The sequence below is a fragment of the Episyrphus balteatus genome, chromosome 3, assembly GCF_945859705.1.
Source record: "Episyrphus balteatus chromosome 3, idEpiBalt1.1, whole genome shotgun sequence".
Lineage (NCBI taxonomy): Eukaryota > Metazoa > Arthropoda > Insecta > Diptera > Syrphidae > Episyrphus > Episyrphus balteatus.
Genome location: NC_079136.1, coordinates 129,168,672 through 129,187,247, shown reverse-complemented (window position 1 = coordinate 129,187,247; position 18,576 = coordinate 129,168,672). Strand labels below are relative to the sequence as shown.

Here is an 18,576-nt window from a genome sequence, read left to right as displayed (position 1 = left end):
ATTGAAGTGTTAAGATTTCGAGATCTGCGCGTTGCTTTTTTGAAATAAAGGTCTCTAAAGAATTGTGATAAGATTACTGAAAGAATATAAACAAAAAATTACCAAAGTTTTGTCTAAAAATTTGGAAAAAAATCAAAAAAGTTTCCACGTTTGATTAAAAAAAAAAACGAAAAAAATTCAATATAGCTACCTTTAAACTCTTATTACATGAGAATGCCGCAACTAATTTTAATGTTTATGACCTTAAAATGTAGCTTAGATTAAAGAAATTGTTTTTGTTTTTTTTTTCAAAAAAAAATTTGTACACCCTTATATCAATGTACGAAACATACTTAAAATACCAAACACACGAAACGTATCAAATACATGAAATATACGAAATGTACGAAACACACGAAGCATGCGAAAGTATCAAAAGTAACGTATACATGCGGGTACTCATTTTGTCGTTACTTTTACAGCCCAAATGGTGAGTAGTAGGTAAAGGGTTTCATAGTTTTAGAATTCAAAGGACTAACTGGACGAAAGCCAAGGATCCAACATCTTAAAAGTGTCGTCGAAACATGACAGAACTGACAGAAGAGACAAGAAATGTTGAAATTTTTTTTTTTTTCAGCTTTCTGGACCAATATAAACTGAAAAAGTTTCAAAAGCCTTTTGGAGGCTTTGTCATATCCTCGGCAAGAGGCAGAACTCTTGAAAAAAATGTTTATGGTGTTGGAAAATGGGTGTGATAGTTCGTCGTAGGATCAAAAGTTCACAGGCCAAAAATCCATAATGGACTATTGACCCTCTTGTGTAGGTAATAAACCCAATTATGGACTTTAAAGTGTGCCAAATATCCAAAATTCCCTACTTTTAAAAAGAATTGGGTTCAAAAGGGAAATATTTATTTGTTAGAAATGTTAAAACGCTAAATTTTTTTAAAGAATATTTATGTAATAAAGTAATTCGGGCGAATATCAGAAGATTGCTTCATTAAGTTTTAAAAATTGTATAAGTATTTAAAAGAGATACAGCGAAGTAATTACAATAATGGGAGATTCCAGCAGCGTTGATCCTTCTAAGTGGGCCAAAAGCTCACGATTTCTCGTGATGTCAAAATCTAATTAGGCTTACTAAGAAGACTTTCATTGACAAAAACGAGAGCATGAAATTTAGTAGGTATAGAATTTTATCAAAATTTTCATCATTCTGTTTACCTTTTATACTTTTTATGATTTCATGGTTCTAAATGATAAAAAAAAAATTAAGATTGCTTAAGAAAGACATTCCTCTTTAGCTGTATGCTAAGAGTTGTTTACATTTGCATTGTTTTTATTAGTTCTTTCAAAACACAAATAAAAAAACCAGATAAAGTATCTTTTTCTTTTTTGATTTGACAATCAACATGTGGAATTTATCTTAAAATAGAATAATTATGATTTGATATACTCTCGATGCTTGATGAATAGGAAATGCATTTTTTCAAAAAAAAAAATTGAAAGAAGAAATGAGGAAATAGAAAGCTAACAGACAGCATGGAGCAAGAATTTTCAAAGGTATCTTCTGGTGTATCTTTTCAATAGATTGGAATGACTTTCAAGTGGTATCAATTTTGGTTTGTTTGATTTGATTTTTTTTTTTTTTTTTAATTTTTTATCAATATGCACTTTGTGATTTTTATTGAAAGTGTTTTTCTTCTTTTAAGTGGAAGATTGACCTCTGTCAGTAGTGTCAGTTGATGGTTGGATGGTTTATGCAGATGCAGATGAATTATTTTTTAGTTTGTTTTGATAGTTGTTTCCGACTTTCAGATTATTTTAATGGACAGTTTGTTTTGGTTATTAATCTTTCTAAGCTTTTTAGATTAAACAGAAAGAGAAGTGAAATTTAGATTGAAGGTTTAATAGAAATGACATTGAGAAAATATTGCAGACATTTGTATCCGCATTGATATTATTTCTTTTTTTTTATTGAATTAGATTTTTGTTTTAGTAAATTAAAAATTTGGTTGTATTGGCACAATAACTTTACTCACTTTAAAGGGAGCAACTTATTTTTTTGGTTTCTAGTAGTGCTGAGCCTGCTATTGCGATAGCTGCTTTCAATCACTCTGTTCTTCCACTGAGCAGAGAACAGTTGCGACTGCTCTTCAACATCTGCCCACTACTCAGTCCTCAGACTTAAAAATCCAACCCAGCCGAATTTGTGTTCTTTTTTTTATATAATGTACAATGATGAATATAAGGCGATCAAGTGAACAGTGAGAACAGTGAGAATAATCTGTAACTCTTAAGGATTTCACTGCTTTTTTAAGCAAAACTGCTCTCTGTTTTTTGTAACTTCACTGCTCTGCTTAAAAAAGGATCACAGCTTTTTTGTGAGCATTTTGTTCTTCATATATCTAATGATTTAATTAACTATGAAAAAAAGCAGAGAAAAGATTACCATGATGATGACAAAACAAAGAAGTTCAATTTGATATACAATTGTGTCAGACATTCAAAGAGTTATTTCTTAAAATAAAAGTTCGAAAATGGTCACTTTCTTTTTATTTTGTATTTCATATTTTCAATCATATTTCAAATTAGGAAGAAATTTTAAGATAATTTACGACGTTCACTGCTATTAAAAGAGTTATTAAATAGCATCTATTTAAAGCTGCTCTTTTTATACGCTGCTCATTGGTATCACTGCTCTTTAAAAATTGCTCTTTAGCACACTTCTAGTTTCTAGGCTCCTGGTTTTGTTGGTAATGATTTGTGGAAAATTCTTCGGAAACAATTCGTCGAAAAAAAAAAACAATTCATTCCAAAAAGGAAATTCAATTTTGTGTTTTCCCTAAAACGTAATACTTTGGACTCTGCAGTATTTAAATTTCAGATTGACAGAAGACATAAAATCTTATTATCACACAATAGGGAAGTCTTAAAACGTCACCAAAATTGTCACTTTGAATCTTCAAATTGGATTTGTTTCTTCCACACAAATTCCCAATAACTCTTCATTAAAATCCCAAAAAATGGTCTTTTCCAAATTTTCTCCCTTTTTAATTAGAAACGAAATAATCCCATAATTCAACAACTCAACACGCTCCAACAAACTTTGACAAATTAGTCCAATAGTTCCGAATACCGCATAAATAACTTATATGTTGCGTGACTGCGGCGTCGGACTACTCTGTGGTAAATATCAACTTAAGAGCCAATTACAATTCGTGAGATATCCTGCTGTCCTGTGTAATCTCCTATCAGCTTGACACCAAGTTGAAAATCCCCACTCAACATGAAGCAGCATATTCTATTACACCTCAACCTCAACCTTATAGCTCCTAACTTTACCTGCCTGCCTGCTTTGTGTTGTATACAGCGGATACAGTAGTTCATTTCTATATCAATAAAACAACAACTATGTCTACTCCTTTATTTGAATTGCGTGATGGCACTATACCATCAATGATGGGCCTCCTCCTGGCTTTTGCGTGGGCTGAGTGTTAATTTATTTTCCACTTGGACACACACAGAAGCACATCATACTATAGCGCACTTCGGTTGTATAGTTGAGGTCGTATAGATACATGAAATCCCGGAAGGAAATCACATTTTAAATCATAAATCACCCAAGCGATTTGCAACAAATCTGCGCACAACAACATGGGCCAATGCTCATCGCTTTGAAGCCGGGCCACACACGACGATTTTGTATGTTCTGACGAAGGCAAAGCGACGTTTCGAGTCGGTCGCCCATCACGACCGAAAAAATGTTTCGAATGACAAATGTTCCCTGGTGCAATTAGTGGCTGTGATGTGTACGGGTACGGGTTCGGGACGGTTGCCCTACATTGGTAGAAACGGGTAAGTACTTATCGACGACTTCTTCATGTGCACACAACAAACTATTATACACAACTTTTACTCCTACTCTGCTGCTCCTGCTGGTGATGCTCCTTGCTGCTGTTCCCTGCTCCTTGTTGATGGCTTACAAATCACGATTTATCGTTTCGTTGTCGTCGTCATCGTTTGCTTCAACCGGAGCAGCAGGTTTTTAATTTTTTCGGGATAAGCAACACAACAAGTCTCGTCTCGTTGTCGTCCACTGCGCTCCCAGTGCAACATGAGTGGATACATTGAATTGTGAATGTTTTTTTTTTTTTTTTTTTTTTTGTTTCGTTGCATGCAACAGGACTTTATTGCACAAAACTGTCCACAATCAATAAAAACATCTAATGGAACAAGAGAAAAGCTGCAAAAAAAAACAAACCAAACTTGGAACCTTTAAGACAAAAGAATAAAAAGGGACTCATGTTGCTGCATCAGTAGCCTCAATGGCACCTTATCATGTCGTGTCTAGTTGGAATGCCACGATTTAGTTGATTTTTTTCTAAGACACACGATAGTGTTTTTGTTTGTAGAACAAGTTCTGGTGAATTGTCACGTTCACCTCCATATAGCTGGTAATTTATTTGCGATTGCAAATGGCGGAAAAGCGCGCGGGGGGATAATGTCAAGTGCGGACGACACTTAAACTAAACAAGTAGTGGCCTAAAAATGGTCCACTGTGGCACCCCATTTCGTTATTAATTCTTTATCAGATATTATCCTGGACGACTCTGAGCTGGTTTATCGCTTAATCTCCCCAACAACACAGTGGGACGACACACATGTCTGTATCTCTATACCTAGGTTATAGCAGTAGAAGTTGAAGTAGAAGCAGAGTGCGGCCGCAGATGCAAAGTGTAATTATGAAAAGTGCATTGGAAAGTGGAACGAATGCTGTTGGAAAATGAGATACGAGATGAGTTCATTTTCCTTCAAACATATCTATACCATGCTGGGGTAGACAGTATCAGTTAATTATATGTTGGGGGCGGACATGACAGTATAGAGGGGGGTTGAGGTTGAGAATTTTTAAAGTTTCCACAACTAAATATGGGCAGAATGAAAAACATGGGTGGAATTTTAAAGACCGAGATCTCCCATCAAGATGACGGTGTTTCTGATGTTGATGATGGTGGTGTTGTTGGAAAAAACTAAAAGTCCAGCATAAAGATGTGAAATGTTTACCCACCTCCTTGAATTTAATGTCTTCTCTAAAAGAAAAACACAGATTATTAGAGGAGTAGAAAAATAATTAAAGTTTATTTTGTAATTTGAAACTCATTTCGATATAAAACTGTTTTCAATTTTGTTTTCCTTTTTCTGTTAAGAAATTTAAATCTTACCAAAATTTATATGTCGAGGTGTAAATTTAATTTTATTGAGGATTTTTTGTTTTATGTAAATGGTTTGATGCTAAAAAAGTAATTATTTTAAAAGTCGTAAAATTGGTAGGTATGTGGTTTTATTTGAGTGTTTCGATGGTTTTTAAGATAGACTATCAATTAAAGGTTATATTTTTTTTTATATAAAAACTATTTAGAGAAACTTGATGGTTTTTTTTTTTCTACGGGAGAGAGAGAGTTTTTGTTTGATTTACGGGATTCTTTTAAATGAACACAATAAAATCGTAGAGTCGTAGAGGTTAAGAATTTCTTGAGAAATACGGGTGGTTTAATGGAAAGGGTTTTTTTTTAGAAATGTAATGTATTTTTAATGCCCAAGCTAAGAAAGAATATCACAGCAATATCAGATGAGAATAATTTCTTGTTTAGTGTTTAGAGAGTGATCTTACAAGGGGTCCTCACCACGTCCACATCACGACTGCACCGCGTCCGCACCATTTCATTTTGAATAAGAAATTGGGTGCACCATCGCCGCACCACGACTGCACCATGTCCGCACCATTGCTTTTTGTATGAAAAATTCGCTGCACCATGATACATAATTTTGGATTATTGAAAAATAAAAAAAATTACCGACGTGAAGAAGATTCGAACCCGAATATCCAGACCACTTTCAATTAGAAGTCCAACGCTTTAACCACTCGACTACCAAGTCATGTTTGTACAAACTGGCAATTCGTTGCTTAAGTCAAAATAACTTTGAAGAGGACTTAAACATTTGTATAAGTAGGTACGAGAATAGAATTTTTGATCATGGTGCAGACGTGGTGTGGCAGTGGTGCACCGAATTTTTCATTCAAAATGAAATGGTGCAGACGTGGTGCAGCGGTGGGATTCGATTTTTACTCGGGCTCACATTCAAAGAAGTAACCTCAATTCAAGAAATCAAGACAACAAATATTGGGAAATCAAACAATCTCCAGAAAATGTATAAGCTGTCATATTTAACAACGCATTATTTTATCCCTAAACCACTTTGATAACAATCGTCTGGAGATTCTTTCAAACAAAATTTCTCAGGTGGCCAAAACTAAAAAGTGAATGTATTTTGCTCCAAATTGAATCTACAACGCAATATTTTCCACAAAACTTTTATGAAAGTAACCTTGCCGAGTTAAAAGGTTGATAAAGTGAATTTTTTTTAAAAATACCTGCATTCACCCTTTACTGAGTCAAAATCCCTTTGTGACTAAAGTTTGTAAAGCCGAAAATTTTAATTTGCTTTTTTACGAAGCCGAATAAAAAAATAATCTCCTTGACCTCTAACACAAACAACAACAAACAAAAATTCCAAGCCTTTCTTTGCCGATCCCAAAAGTGCAGTGCATGGTTCACATTAATTTATTATTTTAGCCGACTAACTTCATTGGAATAAAATTCTATCCAAACTTCTGAAAATCCTAATTAACGCCTTTAAAATGAAAAAAAAAAAAAAAAAAACTGAAATACCTGTGCACACTAAGCTGACGCTCAATTGTGCCCATATAATACCCACAAGAGACTGGTGCACTTGGTCTATACAAAATAAAATTCAAAAAAAAAAAAAAAAAAAAAAAAAACATTTTTAGTTCGTGGTATTCGTCGTCGTATATTCCACCTCCGCATTTTGCCAGAATCCAATAGAACATACTCAACTCTCATATAACTTTACCTGGAATGGCCATACAACATAAAATATATTCGCCTCCCTGAATTTTTCCAACGCCGCGCAATGCGCAAACAATGCACTATAAGGATTGTAGATGCAGTTGCAAAGCAAACAAAAAATATGTATAAACAGAAAAAAAAACTGCAATCCCTCAAATAGGAACAAAATAATAATAAACAAAAATAAGAAGAAATACAAAAAATATGTACATTTAACAACAATTCAGCGAGCGAAATTAAATTGAATTTATTGTGGACATAGATACGCGTAATATCCATCCGGTTTATGGAGGTGGTCGTTCAGGGGGTTATGGTGACGCGAAACGGCAATAGGACGAACGACAATGATGGTGCATATATACACTGGGGTCAAAAAGTGGTCCGCATTAAAACTAAAGTAATTTTTTGTTTGAATATTTTGTTTACAAAAATGGTTTACAAAATTGGAGACATTTTTCATACTTTTATGAAATTATTTTTTTTCATATAAGTTTTCATTCAAAGAGAAAAGCTTTTGTTTCAGTAAAAAAAAATGTACCTAAAATTTGTATATATATCTCCACTTTTGAAAATCCCCCACAAACACGCCCACTTCTAAGCTGCCTCCATATTTTCACAGATTTTCATATTTTTATTAAATATTTAAACGAAAAAAAAAATGTTTAAAATTTTTTCCTCTCCAAAAATAGAATATTTTGGAGACTTTTTCTGGTACTCATACTTTCCTAAAATTATTTTTTTCTTTTTAGATGTCAAATGAAAAAAAAAATGGCTTCAATTAATAAAATCTTAAAATAAAACTAGATCTCCAATTTTTTAAAATGCCAACAAATACGCCTTCTAAACCTGTTACTCTATTTTGACAGATTTTTGTATATGTTCATTTAAATTTCTATTTAATTTTTAAACTACGAAACAATTAATTTTAAAATTTTGTCTCAGAAAATATTATACAAATATTTTGGAGACTTTCTCTGGTACTCCCCTTGTAATATTTTTTGTTTATCTTACATTTTCAAATAAAAGAGAAGAACTTTGTTTTCAGTTGAAAAAATATATTACTTAAAATAAGTCTCCACTTTTTAAAATTTGTATGTTTTCATTCAAATCAATTTATTTAAAATTTTGTCTCTACAAAAATAGAATATACATTTGTTTGGAGACTTTCTCGGACACTCCCAGTTTTTAGGAATATTCTTTTATTCTTTTCTTGGCTTTGGTTTCAGTTGAAATAAAAAAAATGTAAATCAAGTCTCCACTTTTAAAAATATTCACAAACACGCCCACAATTTTAAAGGATTTTCAATTTTGTATTTTTTTTTTTTTAATGACAACAAAAATGTTTATTACTCCTTGCTACAGAATCACATTGATGGACCCCACAGTTCATATGTAGGGGCATTGAAATTGGGAGGTAGAAAAAGACCCAGGAGTCTTTGTGCGACAGGCAAAACGTGTACGAAATAAATTATGTATTCACATTTGTGAGGAATGCTGACTGCAGCCAAACCGACAACCAACTAACCAACCAAGCTTACATGATGGCAATATGGTGACTCTTTGAAAAGGACTTTTCCTTCATACCGTCATCCATTTAATATCCCCCTGGAGAAGATTTGCCAGGCAGTTTACACAAAATTTCATTTCATCTGTAACTCTACACTACCTTTCATATCCATACTCAATACACTCCTGTTTGGGGGCAGCCGTTTTCAAATTTCCTCGCGGGTCTTGAATTCGCATATATAAGTACTCCTCTGTTCGACTGTGTTGTGTTGCGCGCACCAACCAAACCATCATCATCATGACTTTGACTTTAATGTGTAATTTCAAGGCGTGCAGAGGTCTGAACTTTATATTTATTCAACGCATGTTCCCGAGTACGTATTAATGCGAAAATTTTCATAACATACATGCCAAAGACTTACGATTATAGGGCAGATTAAGTTATTATAGAAGGTCTTTATCCGTGTTTTTTACTCTCTGTGGTAAGGCTTGCAGCGCGGCACATTGAGTCTTTTGGATGAAAATGATGACGACGATGAAGAGAGAGTACATCGTTTTCCTGAAACCGAACGTGGGCTTTATGCGTTCTTTTCGGTTTAAGGCATCTTTTCTGAATGGGTTAAGATTTTTATTTTTATTGTTTTTATGGTGGGTTTGAATGAGAATGAGAGGAGGGGGAATATTGTCGGTTCAAAAAATTTGTGACAGACAGCGGCAGCGAGGTGATGTTATTGTGTGTAAAATATAAGGTTATGAACCCACAAATGTTTCGTGTTCGCATTTTGCCTAATAGGAAGTTATGGTAATCGGTGAGCTATTTTTGTGAATGACTTTGGCAAATAGTGAAAATGTATTCATTACAAAGACATTCAGGAGCGGATTTCAAATCAACGGAATAGAATATAGATAAATTCTACTTTGTGCATCAGAAACAAATCTCAAAAAGCATCTGGTAAATAAAATGAATATCTGGTAACCCTAAGACTCCCAAATTTATCTATTTGCAAATCAAACTCACCTTTCATCTGAATAATTTAAGCAATTGGAAAAAACTAAACAGAAAAGCCTTTCTTCTAAGAAAAGCTTTATAAAAACTTTATACAAGCTTTTGTAATATTCTTATTTTGCTAATATTAACGATGATTTAGGGTTAGTTGGGAAGATTTATAGAAGCTGTATAGAAGCTATTGCCGGTGATATTTTAATTTTGCTGCTATTAACGATAATCTTTATTTTAGTCGGAAAGCTTTATAGAAGAATTATAGAAGAAGCTATTTTCAGTGATATTTTAATTTGGCACCTATAAACGATAATCTTGTGTTAGTTGGGAAACTTTGTAGAAGACTTATAGAAGCTATTGCTTGCGATCCTTAATTTTTGCAGCTATTGCCGAAGATCTTATGTCAGTTGGGAAGCTTTATAGAACCTATTGCCTGTGATATTTTCATTTGCTAATATTAACTATAATGTATTGTTAGTTGGGAAGATTTACAGAAGCCGTATAGAAGCTATTGCCGGTGATATTTTAATTTTGCTGCTATTAACGATAATCTTGAATTATATGGGAAGCTTTATAGAAGCTATTGTTTGTGCTCTTTTAATTTTGCTGCTATTACCCAAGATCTTGTGTCAGTCGAGCTGCTCACCACACTCGGATTTTCATTTTTAATTAACATTGCCGATTGGTATATTTACCTTCTATTGCCATCAAAAATAAATTCATAAACAAATTTCCTAATATATCTTTTCAACCTTGTGCGTCAAATCGAAAGGAAAAAAACCTTAATTCAATCCGCTCGTTCCACTAACACACACAGTTCATTTAACTTTTGATATCTTCTCAAACTGATTGGCGCTGTCATCGATATTTTAATTTTTTTTTTTTTCATTTTCTTGGTGTGAAGAACTAAGCCGCAAAACAATTGCATAAGACATCAAATAAATCTATTCCGCCTAGACAGTATTAACGCAATTTTTGGTTTTTTTTTGAAAGACCACGCCGACTAACCGCCAAACCATAAAATTACGTAAAACTATTTCAACAATTCGTTCGTTCCAAAAAAACAAAACGAAAAAAAATCCAAAAAGTGGATGACATTTTTGTTGCAACTTGCATTTAAACTTTCATAGTAGAAGAAGTAGTTAAAAGAGTCAACGACTAAGCGTGACAGCTTAACAATAATTCAACAAAACCACATCATCTAGAAAAATAAACCACGATATTAAGGATCAGGTTACTTACTGCTGTGTGTGCTTGGAGAGAGCACGGGCCATGCCAATGGCGGGCGGCGGCGGAGTACACCACCACTTCTTGCCGGCTAAACATAAAACATGTTGTTCTCGATGTTAACTTGTTAATGTTTACCTATAAATAGTTTTCTAGACCCAGTGGCGGCTTATTTTTTTTTATACATTTCATTAGCTATCGTGAAAAATGTGGAAAATGCATTATCAATTGATTTTCTAAATCTCTGGAAGGAGAACGAAAAATCAACTCTGCAAACTTCTTAACAAGCTGGTATTTCGATTTACCAATATATTGCATAATGACCAACTTATTTTTTAGGTCGATCTGCAAAAACCACCTTTTGACAGAAACGACGACGACAAAGGAAACACAATATATAGCTCACTCAAGGCTGTCAAATTAAGAAAATTCCCCCACAGCATGCGGAAGAAATTTGATGCCATCACGTTGCATTGTTTGTAGCCACCAGTCCAGCAAAACTCCAAACAAAAAAAAAAAAAAAAACAAAAAAAAAACAAGAATGAAACGTTCTAATTGAAAAGTTATGACTTGCCCAACCAAACTGGCCAAATTGAGTCCATAGGTCTTTTCGGCTTCGTGTTTAGACCAAGGTCCCTTTTTTTATTAAGAAACAGGGTGTTTTTTCTTCTAATTAAAAAAAAGCAGCTGAAGTCGAATGATAAAGAAACTGAAACGGAGTACCACAGGGTTCTGTGTTAGGCCCTTTATTGTTTTTCATAGAAATTTATTATTTACAAAGAGACCTCTATCGAAAGAGAGGTCAAATCGGGGATCAAAAAACAAGGTTGCCGAGGACTTGCAGATTTTAAAAGAACATTTAGAAGAAAAAGGGGGAACTGCAAGGTTCAATTTTCCTGTCTGTACGAAAAAATGTACGAGGTCTTGCACTGTCTTACCCAAATATCTAGCTGAAGTTCAATAAATTTACAGAAGTCATAATGCCACAATGTCAGGCATGTTTGTCAAGAACTTCATTTGAAATCTATAAATCAACTTCACACAAAAAAAAACACCCTGTTTTCGAGTCAATACAATTCGTACTAACTTTGTTAACAATCGCTTGAACATTATATTCGTCACGATTGCTCCCAAGGTCCAGAGAGTATATTTGGCGGGTGCAGTAGCATAAAAGATCAGCCTTCTGCTCGAACTATATAGCCGACCAACCGACTGGCCCATCGATGACGATGATGGTGGCGTTGGCGTAGGAAGACTGAATAAATGGTTGTCGAGCTGGAGGCGTTTTGTTTTTTTTTTTCTCCTGCCGAAGCCGGCGAAATATATACGCACTCATTACGTCCAGCGCATAGGATTACCAATCATCCTGCAGGGAAGAAAATCATTGTAAATTGCCTTAATTAATTAGCCTTGCTATAGCAAAAGCGCAACAAAAAAACAACAGGGTGCGGGAACGTCTGTCTCTGATATTTGTCTACAATCTTTTTTTAAGTCTTGGCCAGTGCCAGTGTTCATCTAGCCAGCCGCAGCCGGTTAGGTTATGCAGATTTAGACCACTTAAGTGGGTTAATGTCTTTAAGCTTATGCAGCAGCAACTTAAATGCAAAACAGACACAAACGAAAAAAAAAATTAATGAATGAAGAAGTCAAACTGGGGCACACAGTGTGCGCTAGTTGATGCCTTTCTAATGTCGGACGGAAGGTTCCTTGTTTTTTTTTGTTGATTTTTCTATAACATCATCGTGACGACACACAAGTTTGAAAATTATGATAACAAGGATGAAGTCGCTACTTCTAGGCTTGCCGCAGGTGTTTTTTTTTTTTTTTTTTTTTGTGAAACTCTTTTTCGCAGTCCAGCCAAAAAAAAAAAAAACCTCTTAATGAAGCTTGTTTGGCCTAACGACCTATAACTCTTATGACTTTCTCGCGATCGACACCGCCACGGACGATTGAGAAGCATCAATGTTGTTTATTTTTGTTGACCTTTTCCTGAGCCTCAACACACAAAACACAGCTTCAGACACAGAGCTTCGGCGACCGACGACGGAGGTAACGTGTTGGAGTTGTTGTTAGCAGAAGTTGTATAATGTTTGTGGTCAACTAATGACTGCAATTAAGCCGGCAAACATGGATGACTGTATTTTCTGCGAAGACCATAAGAACTCTGTTGTTGTTTTGTTGTTCGATTGTTGCATAAGATTTCTGCGTTTTTGTTTGTCATTGTGGAGATTGATTTTATTTGTTTTGAAGATTTGGGTCTAGTTTTAGTTGGCAAGAGGTTGTGGGAATGAAATCAATTTGGAAAAAAATAAATAGCGGTGTCTAATTAACATATTGGTCCAAGGCCAATTAATGATTTTTTTTTTTAATTTGAGAGCAAGAAATCAGTTCCTAGATGGATAGATGTAAAGTTGGCAATCATCAATTAATACAGGGTTTTACCCGATTAAAAATGTAAATCCGACACACCACCACCGCTGCACCACGTCGGCAGCACTTTTTGACGGCCGCACCACGCTGCACTACGTCCGCACCATGATCAAAAATGTCTGAGCCGTCGCACCACGTCTGCACCATTTTAAAAATTTCTAAACCGCCGCACCATCGCTGCATCACGTCTGCACCGTTTCATTTTGAAAAAAATGAAAAAATATGAAAAAAATTCGCTGCACCACCGCCGCAACACGACTGCACCACGTCCGCAATAATCCAAAATTATATATCATGGTGCAGCAAATTTTTCATACAAAATGAAATAGTACGGACGTGGTGCAGTCGTGCTGCGGCGGTGGTGCGCCAAAATTTTCCGCCAAACGCCGATGATGGTGCATCTGTGGGGCGGCGGTCAAGATTTTTTTTAATTTTTTTCTTTAAAAATGCAATTTCAATTTTTACTCGGATAATCACCATAACGCCGCATATAGATCAAAAATTACTTTTTTTGCCGAATTGGGCCGTTGGTTTTCCGGACACTTCAATAATATTATTAGTTGGAAAGATTCCCTAATCTGTTTGCGAGAACTGATTTGTTGGTTCTATCATTGATTTCCCGTAAAATTCCGTATTTTTCTTCATTTTATGATTTGCTAGAAATTTCTCTAAGATTCCTAAAATTATTTGCCGAATTCTTTCGATGATTTGTTGAATTTGTTCGTAGAACAAAAAATTTAAAATTTTGGTAGTTTGTACCGTTTGACAGTTGGTTAGTTAGGATCGTTTGAAAAGTTGCGGAAAATTCCGCCAAATTGTCAAATACGTTCGTAAATGTATTAAAATCGTCCGTGGACCATCTCTGCCATATTACTTCAAGACCGTAGCGGCTGCCTTAATTGCTTATCCAATTACCAGTAATTTTCAAGTTCCAGATTTCAGTAAAAACTAACGGTAAAAAAGCTCTCAGTGATACCGAAATGGCGCCCAATTCGGGCTACTGGAAACAGACCTTTTTGAACAATATTCTTCAACATCAATTTCTATTCTCTAAATCACACTTACGAAACAATAAACGACATGGGTCATAATAAATATAACGGCAATGTGAAATCTTCCTAATTCAATTTGCTGACTAATTTTTCTGGAACGCACTAACTCTTCTATAACTAACTTAACGATCACAAACTTTTCTTCAAACCAAAATCAAAACATTCTCGCAATAAAATAAAATATAAAGAAACTTGACATGATCATTTATGCTTTTATGACTTTGTATATATGAGTTCCAATAGCTCGTAAAAATTTCTTATCTAAATCACACAAAACGTTTACACCTGCACACAAACTCGTTAATATCACGATACAAAGTAACAAAATTGCCACTACTTGATTATTTTCTTCTGTTTCTCATTCTTCCTCTCTTTCTCTATCCTGTCACTTATAATAAGTGTGGACAAACTATTCAACTGTCATTTGAGTACTATAGTAATGGCCATTTCCATCCGGTAATGCTTCGGACCATCCCATTCACAAAGATTCAACAAAAAAGCAAACTCTTATTGACTTTCAATATTCAAGTCTGGGTGGAATCAGTACCAAGAACTCTGTGTGTGAACATAAATCCGCCATCAAAATTGATCAATAAACTTGATTAAAAAAACATAAAAGAAGAAGAAGAACCAAAAAACCCACTACATTTTGACCCTCGTAAAATTTCTTCAGCATTTTCTTATTTTTTAGTACTTTCCATCGTTTGGTCGTTTAAATTGTGGTATGGCCATGCAAACTTTATAGACAAGTAGAAAAATATTGTCATTTGGGACTTTGTGGATTTGATGGGATCCTCCATGTGGGCTTGGTGGTGATGCCAAAGAATAGTCTATGTCCAATTGACACGCAATGATTCTTCTCTTTCATTATCTCTGTTTGACTTCTCACGGCCGAAACACACACACACACGAGACCAATCCTTGAAAAAGAAGGATCCGCCTGGAAGATCATAATTCATTAGGCGGGTAAAAAAAAAGAAATGTCTGTCTATATTCTTTCACCACCACCACACTACAACGACTGTTGCTGCCAATAAAATGCCGCTAGATTCTTTAACTCCAAGTTTAACTTTTTGCTGACTGAAGTTCTTGGAGAAGTAGGTAGGTACAAATAGTTACGATGATCAGTTAACACAATAAACGAGTGTGCAGCTTGTTCCTGCGTCTCCATATATTCCTGCGGTGGACTTGTTGTATACTCGTACAATGCGCTAAATGAATATCATCGTTAAATCGCGATCTAAAGATATTCGCCGCGCATCAAACATTCTATAAAAAAGAACTTTATAGTTGGTTTAAAAAAGTATAGTGCGCGACTTTACCGTCGCTCGCGTCAGTTGGTCGGTCGTTCGTGCTGGTCCATGGGAAGAAGGTAGATCATGGTATAACCATAACCCATGTTGTTGGTTACTGATGATGATGACGATCTTCTTTGCATACCTGTTATATTCTTAAGATTTTTTGAGAGAGGAGGCACTGTTACATACGATGGCTTAACCGAAGATACGGTTCAATAGGTCATCGACAGATAATGTTTGAGTGTGTGTATTTGTGTGTGTAATGGATATTAACTACATGAGTATTATTTCTCTTGGCTGCTATAGGACATTGCGCCGCTTCCTCAAGGCGCCTCGTTTGCACCGTAACAAGGCATATCCAATCACACGAAGCATTGTGAATTATATTGTTTAATAACAGTGATGCCACTTTATTATATTAATGATTTTTTAAAAATTTTGTTAGACAGAATAGAAAAGAGTGAATAACATCTAGTTTTAATATTTTTAAATAACGAATGTTTTTGAGCATTCTCGTCCACAATTTGATTTACCGAAAAAAATAGGGTTGCCACTTTCATAATTGATGGCAAAAAAAAATTGTTTGTGGAAGTCCTATTTTAAAGGGAAAAATGTGTGCATGACAAAAATTTAGTCATATCCTTGTAGTTTAATCAAATAAGAAAATGCCAACAAAATATGGCAACCCTATTCAAACAAAAATTGATTTGCGGCAATCCTATTTAAGGAAAAAAATTATGCATGACTAATTTATTCATATCCTTGTAGTTTGATCAAATAAGAAAATGCCAACAAAATATGGCAACCCTAATTTAAACAAAAATTGGTTTTTGGGCAATCCTATGTTAAGGCTTAAATTTGTGCATGACTAATATAGTAATATCCTTGTAAATTGATCAAATAAGAAAATAACAACAAAATATGGCAACCCTATTCAAACAAAAATTGGTTTGTGGCAATCCTATTTTAAGGAAAAAATGTTTGAATGACTTATTTAGTCATGTCCTTGTAAATTGATCAAATAAGAAAATAACAACAAAATATGGCAACCCTATTTAAACAAAAATTGGTTTGTGGCAATCCTATTTTAAGGGAAAAAATTGTGCATGACTTATTTAGTCATGTCCTTGTAAATTGATCAAATAAGAAAATACCAACAAAATATGGCAACCCTATTCAAATAGATAAAAAACACTACAAAAAAGGCTTCTATCTTCTTCTATCTAAAATATGTCGGTTTTCATCTCTTCATTGTTAGCAAGTACTCTGCAACCCTGCTAAAATGCTAAAAAAAAATACTTAATTTCACAGTATTTGAATAGGGTTGCCGAGTATTTTCTCGACTTTTAGAAATAGCATCTGACATTTGCAGGGTAGAAGAGGGTCTTGCCTAAGACCTGATTGTTAATCTATCAAATGTCATGCAGTTGACTTAGAAATAATTGCTTTTAGTGTTTTTTTTTTTTTTAGGATTTGAACAGGGTTGCCAAAACAATAAATGCCACTTACACTTTAAAAAGAAAACTATTTGAAATAAAGTGGCATCACTGTTTGTAACCTGCAAAACTCATACTCACGATACAAATAAGTAGGTACAATTCTCTCCCTATATGTTTCCTCATTTCTGATTCTTATTACTTTTTTTTGTTTTATGTTGAATCTTTGAATTCGTCCATCTGATCAGTGAGTTGAGCATAAAGGTACTCGTTTATTATTATGTGAATGCATTCCAGATGGATTCACGTTTGAAAACAACAAACGGATCTATGTTTTCTGGTTAAAGAAAGTTTTTATCTTAGTATTTTTGTTTTTTGTTATAAGAAGCCGCCTCTCTACTCTGATGAGAACTTTATGTGTTCTTGGCAGTAGCCCTACATAGAATAATATCTTTATCTCCTTATGTTAGCTGTATTACAATCCGAACGGACATAGAAGAGAACATTCTCTTTTTTTTTTTTTTTTTGTTTCTTCCTCTTGGTTTGAATAAGATGGAGTACCAACAAACAGAACCAAAAGACATCAGCAACTGGTGACACTCTTGCTTGTGTTGTATCCAACAACAGCATCCATTGTTGTTGAATATAAGTACCTACATGTGCCAGTGCCATAGTCAAACGGAAGTCATCGCCCGTTAAAAGGGCAAACATGTAAACATGGTAACAAGATGTCATCACTTCTTCTCTACACTCCAAGAAGAGGCAACACCGACAACACACACTCTGTTGTGTTTATAACTTCTATCTTTGTGCGAGATAAGAATTTTGAAAGCCATTCAGCAACCTGTGCTGTGTGAAAAGGGAAAGATATGTCATGAATGTGGTGTTGACATAGTTTTGTTTATCGTTGCGCCGTGTCATATCACATAGTATGTTTTGACAGATGATTTTGGATTAAGAACTGTCAAATATGCATAAGAGAAGTTGGTGGCTGCTGCACCTCCTTTTAATTAATTGTACCACCTTTTCATGCAATTTAGTTTTTCCAACACACAAATTAAGATAATCCTTTTTGGAAATTTATGTTTGTCATTCGTCACCATTAGTTTTCAGACGACCGACCTACCCTAATAAGATAAATGGCCCACCATCAAAGTGACATTGCTTTAATATAGCAAACAAACAAACTATTGTCATTATAATTGCTCATTATTCGAATTGGTTAATTTTATCACGTACATTTTGTCGACATTAGATTTTAATTAGTCAGTCGAACCAAACAGTTAAATTGAATTCGAATTCGAAGACTACATCCATCGGAGTGCTGTCATCGACCGAGACAGTAATGCTGACATTTGTAGAAAATGCGCTGTGACTCGATGACTTGACTGTTGCATTGATTTATATTGCAATTCCACAATGAATGCGCGCCTTGGCGCTGAAGTATTTAAGTGAGCTATGGTTATTTTGCGTTTTTAAGGCAAGATATTGTATTTTTAAATAATTTTCGAAATCTGTTACTTATGTCAATGTCAAGTTTGATATTTTTTTATCTTCTTCTAGTTCTTAGAAAACGCTTCTAACATTCCATTACCGAGCTCTTATTTATTTAAAAAAATAAATATTTTAGTTCATGTGCGCGTAATATGTATAACAAAGCATATTGAATTTTTGTTTGACAGCTGTCAAATTCACTTTCATCTTTATAATGTTCAGT

The 18,576-nt window shown here is 34.5% G+C and overlaps 1 protein-coding gene across 3 annotated transcripts in view; it reads right to left on the bottom strand.

Annotated features, from left to right (window-relative positions):
• The window catches only part of LOC129916806 (laminin subunit alpha-2), a 148,598-nt gene that overhangs the window by 53,326 nt on the left and 76,696 nt on the right, over positions 1-18,576 (bottom strand). The window lies entirely within an intron of this gene.